General features: G+C 43.5%; 1 protein-coding gene across 1 annotated transcript in view; it reads left to right on the forward strand.

Moving 5' to 3' along the window:
* Positions 1–12620, forward strand: part of TRHR (thyrotropin releasing hormone receptor) — a 39717-nt gene that overhangs the window by 5015 nt on the left and 22082 nt on the right. The gene's annotated exons all lie outside the window — the stretch shown is intronic.

Below are 12620 nucleotides of genomic sequence, written 5' to 3' on the forward strand. Positions count from 1 at the left end.
ACCTATTAAATCCATCTCTAAAGTAACCAAAGATCTAAAAATAGGTGGGGGAAAATGTGATAGCACACCAGCAGTTCTCAGTGTAGGGGCTGGGATGATACAAGGAAATATAAACAGAAACCCTAGAAATCCACTTTTAAAATGTGTGTGACTCTCTGGGAAATGTTCTCGAAGTACATGCACTATTTGTGTCTTCTCTGGGGAGCAGCTGGATAGCTTTAAGTATTCTATGGCATGACAAAGATTTGATAAGATAGTTGGAGAAAAGATGAGTCAGAGCCGTAATGAAACTTTTCTACCATTCTACAGCTGCTCACTGAGACAGATAATTGAAAGGGGTTCCCGGTCCTGGACTTAGTGGTTTTTAGTGGGGAGCGAGTCTATCACCCTCTTCCCCAGCTCCCTACAAAGTGTCCCAGCATGCAGAAACTGAAAATGCCCTCTGCTCTGGAAGTATTCTGGTAAAAAAACCTAATACCAAGCTCAATTCATTTGTCACAAAGAATGGTTACTTTTTTTTTTTTTTAATGTGTTTCTCCTGGCAACCATAATCAAAAATCCCTTTATGCTTTTAGATGGCCAAATGTGGATGTGGTTACAGCTAGACAGTGGTTTTACTAGTGGATGAAATGTAACTTTGTTACAGTAGATACAGTTTATAAGACAATATAGGAATAAAACACTTCTATATCATATACATTTTCAGCTGTATTGACACAATTGTCCCAAGTTCTTTAATGGACTTAGCTTCCAGTTCCTTTTTCTTCTTCGCGAAGCAGAATAAACACATAGCAAACAATTAGTCCCATAACTGAGAAAGAAAACTTGAAATCAGCAAAACTGGCTTTTTCTCTTTTTTTCCACTGCAGGGAATACAGCTCTTCTTGCATGCACAGATAGAAACTGAGCATACTTTAAATGTTAAAGTACACATGTGGATTATATACATGTTATTACTTCCTGAACTCTAGATTAGCTGTTATATGAAGAATCTTAACTGTACTGGGTGTGGTGCATAAATAATGAATTTTGGAATACTGAAAAAAATTAAATAAAAATTTATTTTATTTATTTATTTTTTAAGATTTTATTTATTTGATAGACAGAGATCACAAGTAGGTAGAGAGGCAAGCAGAGAGAAAGGGGGAAGCAGGATCCCTGCTGAGCAGAGAGCCCAATGGGGGGCTCGATCCCAGGACCCTGAGATCATGACCTGAGCCGAAGGCAAAGGCTTAACCCACTGACCAGACGTCCCAATAATATTTCTTCTTCTTTTTTTTCCCTAAACACCAAAGAAGTCTAAATTTTATTTATAATGTTGAAAATATATCATTAAATAAACATTTTTTAAAAAGAATCTTAATTGGACATATGGGCACACATTGAAATGAGCTACTAATTAATGTGGGTGTTTGGGTGTTGTAGATATGCATGAAATGAATAAGAAACTATAACTTAAAGGGAGTACATAACCATTTTAAATGATACTGTGAAGTCTGATTTAATAGAACATATTTAATGAAAGATATTTTAATACTAGACAGGGAAGACCTGAGAACCATTGCCACCTCTTAGATTCCTATCACTTTGGGTCTAGCAGTGCTACCTAATACAAGGCACGTTTGGGCATCCATTACTCAAAACTTGATTAAGGGAAATTTAGAGAGAGCTGCTGACCATCTGCCAAGACAAACATTAACAAATACAGTAAGAAAGTAAAGAATATATACATCCCAGTTAGAGATCAAACATGGGTTAATGTCTGCAGCAAAGAAGGTCAGTGAGTAAATTTGTTCATTAGACTCCAATTTATATTCTTGTTATAAATTCTAAAAAAAATTGTTGGTCCGGTCTAATGTCCTTCCTCTCAATTATCGTCATTAGTACCTATCAGCATTAATAATGTGCTTTAAATTGGTAATTAAGTTACATGTTCACGCTCCTGTTTCAAAGCTGTTACAGACAGGCTGCCTTTCGAGAGGTTGGTGATAGAAGAAAAAGTCAAAGATTTGGCTCCAGACAATCCTGGGCTTACATGCAGGGGTTCCAGTCGAATAGTACGAGCTTGAAAAGGTAGAACTCTCTGAGCCTCAGTTTCCTAATCTGGGAGAGGAAGATCAATAGCGGCATCCAGGGTCACCAGGAGGGCTCAGTGCGACATCTTATGAAATGGAGTGGTGATTGACACCTGACAGTTAGCTCCCTTCCCAGATTTACAGTGTGTTGGCAACTGTTAGAGAAATACAGATTCATTCTTTGAAATACTACACACAGTCACCATTTAAACAGAGTAGTTGTTGAACAGATGTGTATATGTTATAGTAACTTCTCTAAGGGACTTTTTTATAATTAAGGCATTTGGAAATGTATTCGGAGCATTTGGGTTTGTCACCACAGCATCGCTGTCAGCATTCAAGAGGGAGGGGTGCCAAATGTCCTGAAATGAGCCAGTCAGCCCCGCCCTTTGAAGAAGTGCCCTGTGACACATGCCAATAACGCGCCGCCTGAGAGACACGGGCTGGTGTATGAATCAATGGAAATGCACTGGAGTAATATGTCATGAAATTCAGTCTTGATTATAGATGGGGTAGGTGTTCAGAGAAGAGAAAGGACATTGTGGGCCTAAAGGGATCCGGGAGGGCTTCGTGGAAGAGGTGGCATTTGAGAAGGCTCTGAAAGGAGGGAGCTAATTTGGAAAGTAAGAGTCAAGAGGGACAGCATTCCACACAGACAGAACCTGGCTGGGATGAGAATGTTACAGGTTTGGAGAGGAGACAAGGAAGGGCCCTTGGGTGGGATTTTTATGGTATCGAGTGATTTGGTTGACTACAATGAGTGATGTATTTGGGGGAGCAGTAAAAGGAAAGATTGGATTAATTAGGAGTGTGTGTGTGTGTGTGTGTGTGTGTGTGTGTGTGTAGCGACAGAGAAGGGACTGTGAAGGATCCCAACCATCAGGCAGAGAAAGGAATTTTTACTTGGTGTGGGGACAGCTGACAACAAGGTGGTAAGCAGGAAGTAGTGAGCAAACTGGTTCAGGGGGTGATCAACATGGGGATGAGGCAGATTTGGAGGGCAGGAGACAGGGAGCAGAAAGGCCGCCTTGGACATTGTTGGTAGTGATTCAGGCATGAGGTAGGAAGATTCTCTATCAGGAGGACTTAAAGGAGGGTGTGAACCAGAGACATGTTTGAAAGAAAGAAAGGGTGAGTTGTGAACGTAACAGACACACCAGCTGAGACAGCACAGCTCCAGGGCTCGGAGCCCAGGAGACACAAGCGCCCCTCCTCCTGAGTACCAGTGAGAGCCACGCAAGGCAAGCAGTTTTGTTCAAAATCAACGTGCCTTCCCTTGGCCTTTTTCTCTTCTAAAATTGTTCTTTTCTCAAGTCTTCAAAAGGTTCAAACATCCACCTCTTAGAATCGAGGGTCTTTTATTTTACTATTTTCTCTGCATATTTTTTTCTTCCAGGCAAGTTTAATTTACATTTTAACAAATATTCTCTGGGACAAGTCTTCCTAACCAAGTTATTAAAGTCAGATGTGCATAGCCTAAGAGAACTCCATTTAAAAAAGGAAATAAAAGAGCATTTATATGTAAGGGACAAATGAGCACTTTTGTTTGTTTTTAACTTTTATCCCCCATTCAGAAAATCCAGATCAGAGCTTTTCCTTTCCCTATTGTTTAGAGATTCAATTATATTTTAGGAAACTGACTAAATATTTGGTAAATTGAATCAAGGAAATTACTCAAAACCATTGTGGCTTGGAACTGTGGAGATAAAGGATTTATCTGATTGACTAAATCTTTGGCTTTATAATTGGTTGTTTTGATATCGAGGAGACCCAGAGTAAATGAGCCCACTTGTCCCATTTCAGCTGTCTTCACACAGTTGCAGAAGAGCTGTTGGTTTTGTCCATTCCAATGCAGAGAGTTGGGTGGATAAAATATTCAAATTATTGACTGTCTATTTCGAAGCAATTGATTGGGTCCTTTGGTATTTTGGAGGCACAAAAAATCTTGGTAATGGACTATACTACGGATACACACAAAGAAAATGCAAATATTTGTTTTCCACGGATCCTGGGGTGTGCAGAATATCGTACGGAGCAGACTACCGTTTTTCTTTTACACCGAGTCTCCCTAGTTCATTCCTTTTTTTCTCTGGTGGGGGAACTGTGGAACAGAGTCCAAATACAAACTCCATGAGTTTATGGCAAGTTTTTCATTATAGGTTTTATTTGACTGAGGAAGCCTTTAAAATACCAGTCTTTGTTTCCAGAAATTTCTTACAAACCTTCTACCTTACCAGAGGAACACAGCATGCCCAAGAAACAAAAGACACTTTCCTTTCTAAAGCAACCCATGCCTTTGCTGCTGTTGCTGTTGTTACTGCTGATGACAATATGAAAGCAATCATGTGTATTATGGAAAACTACAGAAAACCAGGATAAGAAAAAAGGCCTCCTTTACCCCACCTCCCCAAACCACAGTTTATTAGCATGGGCTTATATTCTTTTTCTTATGGTTTCACTTGGTCTTTTTAATATGATTACAGTCATATATATACACACACACACACACACACACACACACACACACATATATACTATTTTCCTTGAGAATATTAATTTCAGGTGGGGTATAAATCATATATATATGATTTATATAAATCATAAAATGTTGAAATTAATATTCTCAAGGAAAATAGAAGATGGGTAAGATTGTATCAGTTTCTCTTAGCCTTGATTTTCTCATCAATAAAAGGGGAATAACAATTACTCATAGACTTTTTGTTCAAATGCAATGAGATGCCTGTGACCAAATTCGTGTTTGCTCTCTTCCTGCCTGTCCCGTTGGTTACCCTTCCCTCTGGCCGGTCCTTCTCACTGATCCGCGACCCCCTCTGCAGCCCCCTAGGCGTGTTCCACAGGTGCAATAGGCTCCTGGAAAATGAAGAATCCAGATCAAGGAAGGGCTTAAATGTGTCTTTTCTCTTCTCCCCCTGCCTCCCTCCAACTCCTGCCTCCAGCGCTGCTTGCTTTTTGAAGAAATCTTGAACAAGGAAACCCCTCTGAGACAGGAGGGAAAGGAGGCATAACAGTGTAACATCAGGCTGTAGGCTGGGATATGAGAGGAGAAAGTCCCTTATGTTGTACCGGGGGTTTCATCGATGGTTCATCGTACCGACAAATTAATGAAACTAAACTCCTCTGCATCGGCCTAAATCAGAGGTCTCTCGAGTTTACTGGGACTATTTTCACAAATCCATTTTTCATTTCTAATGGTTTTGTTTCATTTGTCAGGGTTCACCTGTATCCTTCCTACTAATAACGGTCACTAAGATGGGAAAAAAAATGTGATTTTTTTTTTCACTTAGCACACAGCTTTCCATTTTCCCTTTCCCACCATGTGTAAGGAAAGACTCTGTACGTACCCATAAACTGACTCAGCAAAAAAAACCCTGGAGTTAGGAGCCTTGTGTCCCTTGGTTAGATGGAACATTGTTTATTTCCAGTTTTATATTTGTAGCTTTGAGGCATAATTTCACCAGCACAGAAAATACATTTTCCTACGTGCTTACAAAAAAGGAGAAGATGTACTCCTGTAGCATTCTTAATTTGGACACAAACACACACACACACACACACACACACACACACACCCCTTAAAATCAGCTAACCTTGAGGTGCAACTGGGTGGCTCAGTCAGCTAAGCATCAGGCTCTTGGTCATGACCTCAGGGTTGTGAGTACGAGCCTTTTGTCAGGCTCCGCACTCAGGAGGGAGTCTGCTTGAGATTCTCTCCCATCTCCCTCTGCCCATCCCTCTGCTCAAGCTCTCTCTCAAATAAACAAATAAAGCTTTTTTAAAAAAATCAGCTAACCCAGGGGCGCCTGGGTGGCTCAGTGGGTTAAACTTCTGCCTTTGGCTCAGGTCATAATCTCAGGGTCCTGGGATCAAGCTCTGCATGGGACTCTCTGCTCAGCAGGGAGCCTGTTTCCCCCCCTCTCTCTGCCTGCCTCTCTGTCTACTTGTGATCTCTCTCTCTCTCTCTCTCTGTTAAATAAAGAAATAAAAATCTTTAAGAAAAGTTTTTAAAAAAAATCAGCTAACTTTGAAAATGACAAACCGTATTTCTTTACGTAGCTTTTTGCGCATTCTTCAAATAGTGAGCAGATATCCCAGATTCCAGACAGAGGAAGGCTCGGCTGGCTCCCTGTCTTTAGGCTCCTTTATGAGCTGGGGGAAGGGTGAGAGATATGAAGCTAGAGTGAGGTCAACGTTAAGCAAAATTGGGCAATAGGCACTTTACATTCAATATCCTCCTCAACTTAATGAAACGTCCACTCACAATCCTGAAATAGCACCTAGCACTGCCGTAAGTGTGGGGGCCGTAGGGACACGGAGAGACGAACTCTTCATCTTCCGAGGAGCTCACCATTGGCGAAGTGCACAAATAATCCTGAGCTGCGCACTGTGTTCTGGATAAAGGACACGGCTTTGGGAGGGAGAAGCAAAATGGGGGAGAGGGGAGGGAGGCTTCATGGAGTCCCTGCTGTTGAGTTGAGCCGGTAAAGATCGACAGAACATCTCAAAGCAGCCCTGAGAAGACACGGGGAGAAGCGGGGAGCAGAGCTCCAAAGAGGAGAGGCTGGGAGATGACGGGGCAGGTTCAGGGACAGAGCAGTCTAGTCTCCTCACAGCAGGCCCACGAAAGGCAACAGTCTGGTGAAGGCCGTCTACACCTGCTGCATCCAACTCCCTTCTCGCTTCTGCAGCTGTGCCCTTTGTCATCCACCTGCTTTGTGTCCAGACCCACTTACAAGTCTCTAGCACGGGGCTCTAGCAACACTTCATTGCTTTTTGGACATCACGTAAGCGCATCAAACCCAATGTGTCTAAAACTAAACCCATTATTTCTCTTCGTAAATCCCGACTTTCCTCTTTCTTATCTGATAGTCCCATGTCAAAAATCTGGGAGTCTCTCTAAGGTGCCTTCCACCTTATATAGCCAAGTCCAAGTGATTCTAGCTCATAACTGTCCTGTTCGTTTACCCCACTCACACCGCCATGGGCCTCGCGCCCCACTCCCCCCACCCTTCATCTAGCACACACCTCACCAGCCTCTTGGGCTCCAATTCCAAACTCCCCAAATCACTCTGTACATTGTTCACTAGGGGCTCCCTCTCCCAGAGATATATTATCCAAGTGATTTGTATGGTTCCCTGAGGCCTACAGTTGAAACATCTTAGCATTAGCAAATAGGATCTTGCCTCCTTCCTGTGTGTTCAGCTTACTCTCCTGTGGCTTTCCTCACTTATACTTCATGCTGCAGTGATCCTGAATTATTTGTAGTTCTCTGAACTTGTTGTGTTCTCTCAGCCAGAATGCCCTTCATCTCGCCAACTCCCAGTGATCTTCTGAGTCTCTGGTCAGATGATGTCCCAAGGCACCCCCCCAAGCCTTCCCTGAATTTCTCAGGCAGACTTATATAATTAAATGCCTAGCTCTAACTATGAATGTTAGGTGTTCTACCTATGTTTCCATAATACTTTGCATATACTGCTAGCTTAGTAATCCTTAAGTATCATAATTGGTGGTCTGTCCACCACCCTATTGCCATTAATATCCTTAAGAGCAGAACCTTGTGTCCTCAGTGAGCTCAGCACGGTGTCTAGCACATAACAGTCTTCCAAAAGTGGGGACACACAGTCATGTGTTGCAGTCAGAAAGCACAGGCTTTGGAAGAGCGGGTTGTTAGCATCTCTTTTTAACTCTGTGTTCAGTGATGACACATTAGTTGCTTACAATTGGCCATGGGTGGAGTTTTGTAATCTATGGAAATCAGCAAATATGACAATTCAGTGCCTTTCTCTTTTTGGTGGAGAGCCAGTGGTTAAATATTTATCAGCACGTTCCTGTTTATGTATGTGTGTGTGTGAGAGAGAGAGAGAGAGAGAGAATTTTACACGTATAATGAATGAAGGTATAAGAAAGTACATGCCTGCTTCCTTTGGGGCTCAGTCAATTCCAATACTATTTTGCTCTGTGGAAATACTGTTGTTGATTTATGACATATACTTCTCTGATTTTAAATAAAATTTTCTTGTCCTTTATTAAATCTCTCTTTTAATCCCTTTTAAAAAAAGATTTTATTTCATTTTATTTCAAGTAATCTCCACACCTAATGTGGGGCTTGAACCCACAACCCCGAGATCAAGAGTCCCGTGCTCCACTGACTGAGCCAGCCAGGTGTCCCTGTTGAATCCCTTTTTTATGCCAAAGTAGCCAAATTAGCAACTACCCAATATAACGGTGACTATGTGAGTAGGAAAAACTTTTTATGGAGATTTCCTTCTCTCAGACAGGACAGGCTAACTTAGAAATATGGCAGACTCAAATAATAATTCACTTTTTATACAAAATCCTGTTGGCTTTCCAATGAGCCTTTAAAATACTGTCTGTAATGAGAGATCTGCACTGGACAGGATGGAGAGAGAGAGGCAGAGTGATGGCAACTCAGAGAAGGAAAACAACATGAACAGAAGTATAAAAATGAGGGCTCCTGGGTAGCTCAGTTGGTTAAGTGACTGCCTTTGGCTCAGGTCGTGATCCTGGAGTCCTGGGATTGAGTCCCGCATCAGGCTTCCTGCTTGGCAGGGAATCTGTTTCTCCCTCTGACCCTCCCTCAAATAAATAAATAAAATCCTTTGAAAAAATATAAAAATGAGAATAAATCTATCTGAGTACCCCTATGTGACTCATTTTCCTAAAGCAATTTGTACACATCATCTTCTTTCAAAAGGAATATCCCCAATCTCCTCTGACTCGCTTTTAAAACTAACATCTGACCGTTTCGTCATTATTTTGGCTTTGTTTATCCATTATTTCTTTAATTCAATAAACATTTATTGAGTGCCAATTTCAAGCCAGACATTGCTCTGGAAAACCAGTGAGAGTCACTGTCTTTAAGTGCAATATGAAAGATTGCTGTTAAACACACTCAGAGGGCACCTCGATGGCTCCATTGGTTAAATGTCTGCCTGCACTTGGGTCATGACATCGGGGTCCTGGGATCGAGGCCTACGTCAGGCTCCCTGTTCAGTGGGGAGTCTGCTTCTCCTTTCTCTGCCCCTCCCCCTTCTTATGCAAGCTCTCTTTCTCTCTCTCAAATAAATAAAATCCTTTAAAAATATGAAAAAAATGTTGGGCTATACAGTGCGCAGAAGAGGCAACGGGGAGGGCAAACGCTGTTCTTAAAGCCCCCAACAGAGTTAGAGTCGCTTCTGCTCTGCAACAATGAGTGGGCTTTCACCAGCCCAACAAGAAAAATGAGAAAACCTTCAGACCGGCACAAGTAGTCATTTATGTAACCAAGCTGAGCCCAGGGTGAGACCACAGAAGTTCCCGTGTGTCTTCCGAAGGTGTCTGAACTTGATTCTGTGGCACTGGGGAACCACCGAAGGCCTTGACCTTGCGAACTTGGCTCATAAAATTGTACAACTGAGGGAGCCAAGAACCAGGGAGACAGAGATAAAGCTTTCACTATGCAGACAAGAAACCAGGAAGGCTTCAGGTAGGGGGTAACAGCAGGGTTGGGGAGGAAGGGGCATGTATGAGAAATATTTAGGAGGAAAGATCAGTAGGATTTAACAACTAATTTGACCAATGAAGAAGAGAGAAGTTCCTGAGTGGAGTCCCAGATCCTCAGCTGGGGTGACGGGACAGGTCGCAGCCTTAGTAAGCACAGCACCTAGCAGAGAGGAAGAGGGGGCTTACCTGTCTGTATTCCTTCCCCATAGAGTCAGGCACATCAAACCACATTTCCCCACACCTACCAGGCTCATGTACATTTTGCAACATTGCTCATGTAATTTTTCCCACCTGTAAAGCCCTCCCCATCTTGATGCTTCCACACCTCTCTGTGAAAAGTCCCCAGCCCAGGCAGCAGTTGGATCACGAGGTCCCATACACTGTACATGTATTGGAAGGCAGGGGAGCACGAGCTCTAGCGTCCGAAAAACCTAAATCCCAGCTCTTTTTACATTTACTCTTGGATTCCCCAAACCCATCTTCTCCCTGTCCCCAGCACACCGTCCCATGGAGAGGTTCCTAAACTCACCCCACTTTACTCTGCGTCCAAGCCAGGGTGCACACGCCCCCAGCTGCCTGCGCTCTGCAGCCGCCCTTGGACCTGGACCTGTTCCAATCCGCGCGTCCTGACTCACCGCTCAGCTCAGGCTTCCCCGAGCACCCCCTGGCCTCCGAGCCAGGGCTTCTCCCTTCTCACCAGCACTTTGTTCCCACAGCTTGCGGCTCTCCCTGTTGCCTCAGTACTTTGTTCAAGGGTCTCTCCCACCGGCTCGTGCCTTCCCCAGCCCCGGTGACATCATCCCATTCCTTTCTGTGTCCTGCCGTGGTGCTAGGGACAGACTGACACATAACGAGGAAACACCAGGTGTGAGGAATGAGGAAGACAGGAGGGTCCAGTGTGACTCCCCCAGTTCCCTCCAGGAGACCCGCAAGCGGCGGGACACTTGAGGGCAACCTGGAGGGACAGATGTCAAAAGCACCGTCAGAAACCTTCAGCTTAAGGAGAGGATTTGGACATTGTAGATTGTTACGTCTTCAGCATTGGGAAAAACTTACATTGTCAGCTGGATCAGATCAGATATGGGCCTTTGGGGATCATTAAGATAATGGAAAGAAGGTATAATTAGGATTAAATGTAAAGAGAGGAAAGGAGAAGTGGACAAAAATCACGCTCGGGAGGAAGCTCTGATTAAGAGGCTGGAAGAGGACCAGGGTCTTTGCTGGAGACAGAAAGACCTAGTTTCCCCTCTTGGAACACGGCCAGAGGGCCAAAGACGGAGTCTTAGTGGGAGGGAAAATAAATAAGGAAGAATAAGCCGGGGAGAGAGAGAAGGTTCAGGGAGAGAGAAGTTTCAGTGAAAAGAGTAAGTGGATCTCTCTAAAACTGGGAAGTCACGGCCTGGCGAACCAGAGTCGAACGCGGCTCTCCGGAGCTGCGTGTGAGGTGCATGAGAATTTAAACTACAAATTAAGTTTGCTATGAAAATTCCACAAGGCTAAATGTGCACGCAAAATAGAATGGATAATGCAAAACACCTGATAGCCCTGTTTTGTTGCAATAAAAATAGATAAAATCATCTTGGAAAAGAGAATCCTGCAACTTTTCGTGGACAGGTCTGGTGACTTTGGGCTGTCCCCCTAGGACAGCTGGCCTGAGCAGAATTATCCAGTAATTGCAAGTAGGTAAAGCGTCCTGTGCCTCTCCATCCTGTGCCTTCATCGTTTTGAGTTTTAAACGGGATTTATGGCTCCGGGAGAACTCAGCAGATTTTCTGCAAGCCAGCCGCTCTTAGCTTAGAGAAGGAGGCTGTGGCTCAGAGAGGCGGCCCCATCGTGAGGGTGAGAGAGAACAGAGGCAGGGTACACGCCGAGCACCCCAGGAATTTGTAAAGATCATTTGTGAAGTCAAGTAACGGGAGCCTCCAGCAATGTGTGGGACTGATACTCTGCCACGTTTCCTCTGACAGGAGTTCTGCTTAGTGACTGATTCTACTTGGCAAACCTTTGAAAGATGACGTATGTAGAAAATGAGGGTGGGGGAGAGCAGGAGAAAAAAAAAATGTGCATGGATATATTTTCTGCTTTATAAAGAAAGATAGGAATAGGCTCGGATTCTGGGTGAATTTACAGGAGAAATAGAATCTAGAGATTATGAAGTGCTAGGTGGATCTCCAGCTATTTCTCTGTTAATCAATTAGGAGCAATCAAATCAATACTTTTGTATAAACCAACTGTAGCACATAGTGGCGGTATTATCCTTGTTCAATAATTCCAGTCCCTGCCAGGGTGCTATTATATGGAATGGGAAAACAGAGCGGTAAGGACAAATTTGCACCTACTCATCTATGGCTTAATTGAAAACCTACTATGTATCAGGCACAGTGTTAGGTAGGAGGATACAAACATGAGTAAGTTAGAACTCTTGCTCACAAAAAGTTCACAGTCTAATAGGAAACACAGGAAAGTAAACTGATACTTACAGTCATAAAGGACTAAGTATTATCTATCAGAAGAAGCCCAGAGTGGTGTAGTTATAGTTCTACTGACCTAGATGGCTCAGGACCAGATGGACATCAGAAAGGCTTCCTGGAAGAGGACTCCCAAGCTGCACCTTGCAAATCAGTAGAAATTTTATAGATGAAGAAGGGAAGGAAGATGGCTTATGCACGGGGAACTCTACTGGGGAAGGCCAGCAGTCCAGAAAGATCACCATCAGTCTGGAGAAGGTCCCATAGCTCATTAAGACTAGACAACGAAAGCTGAGACCGATGGGACAGGCAGGGACCAGGAAACGAAGACTTCAGCTAGGATACAGAGGTATTTGGACAATTTTCTAAGGGGTATGCAAAGTCACGGAAAGATTGCAAGGGAAGCATATTATGCTCAGATCTGTGCTTGAGGAAGATCCCTATCTTCATGTAGGCAAAGGGTTGGACCAAAGTAAGGACATTAGCTAGGAGGGGTCCACAACAATAGGGACAGAATAACTGGATGGTTCGGCAAAGGCCTCCCATGATAAGGTAG

The sequence above is a fragment of the Mustela erminea genome, chromosome 16, assembly GCF_009829155.1.
Source record: "Mustela erminea isolate mMusErm1 chromosome 16, mMusErm1.Pri, whole genome shotgun sequence".
NCBI lineage: Eukaryota > Metazoa > Chordata > Mammalia > Carnivora > Mustelidae > Mustela > Mustela erminea.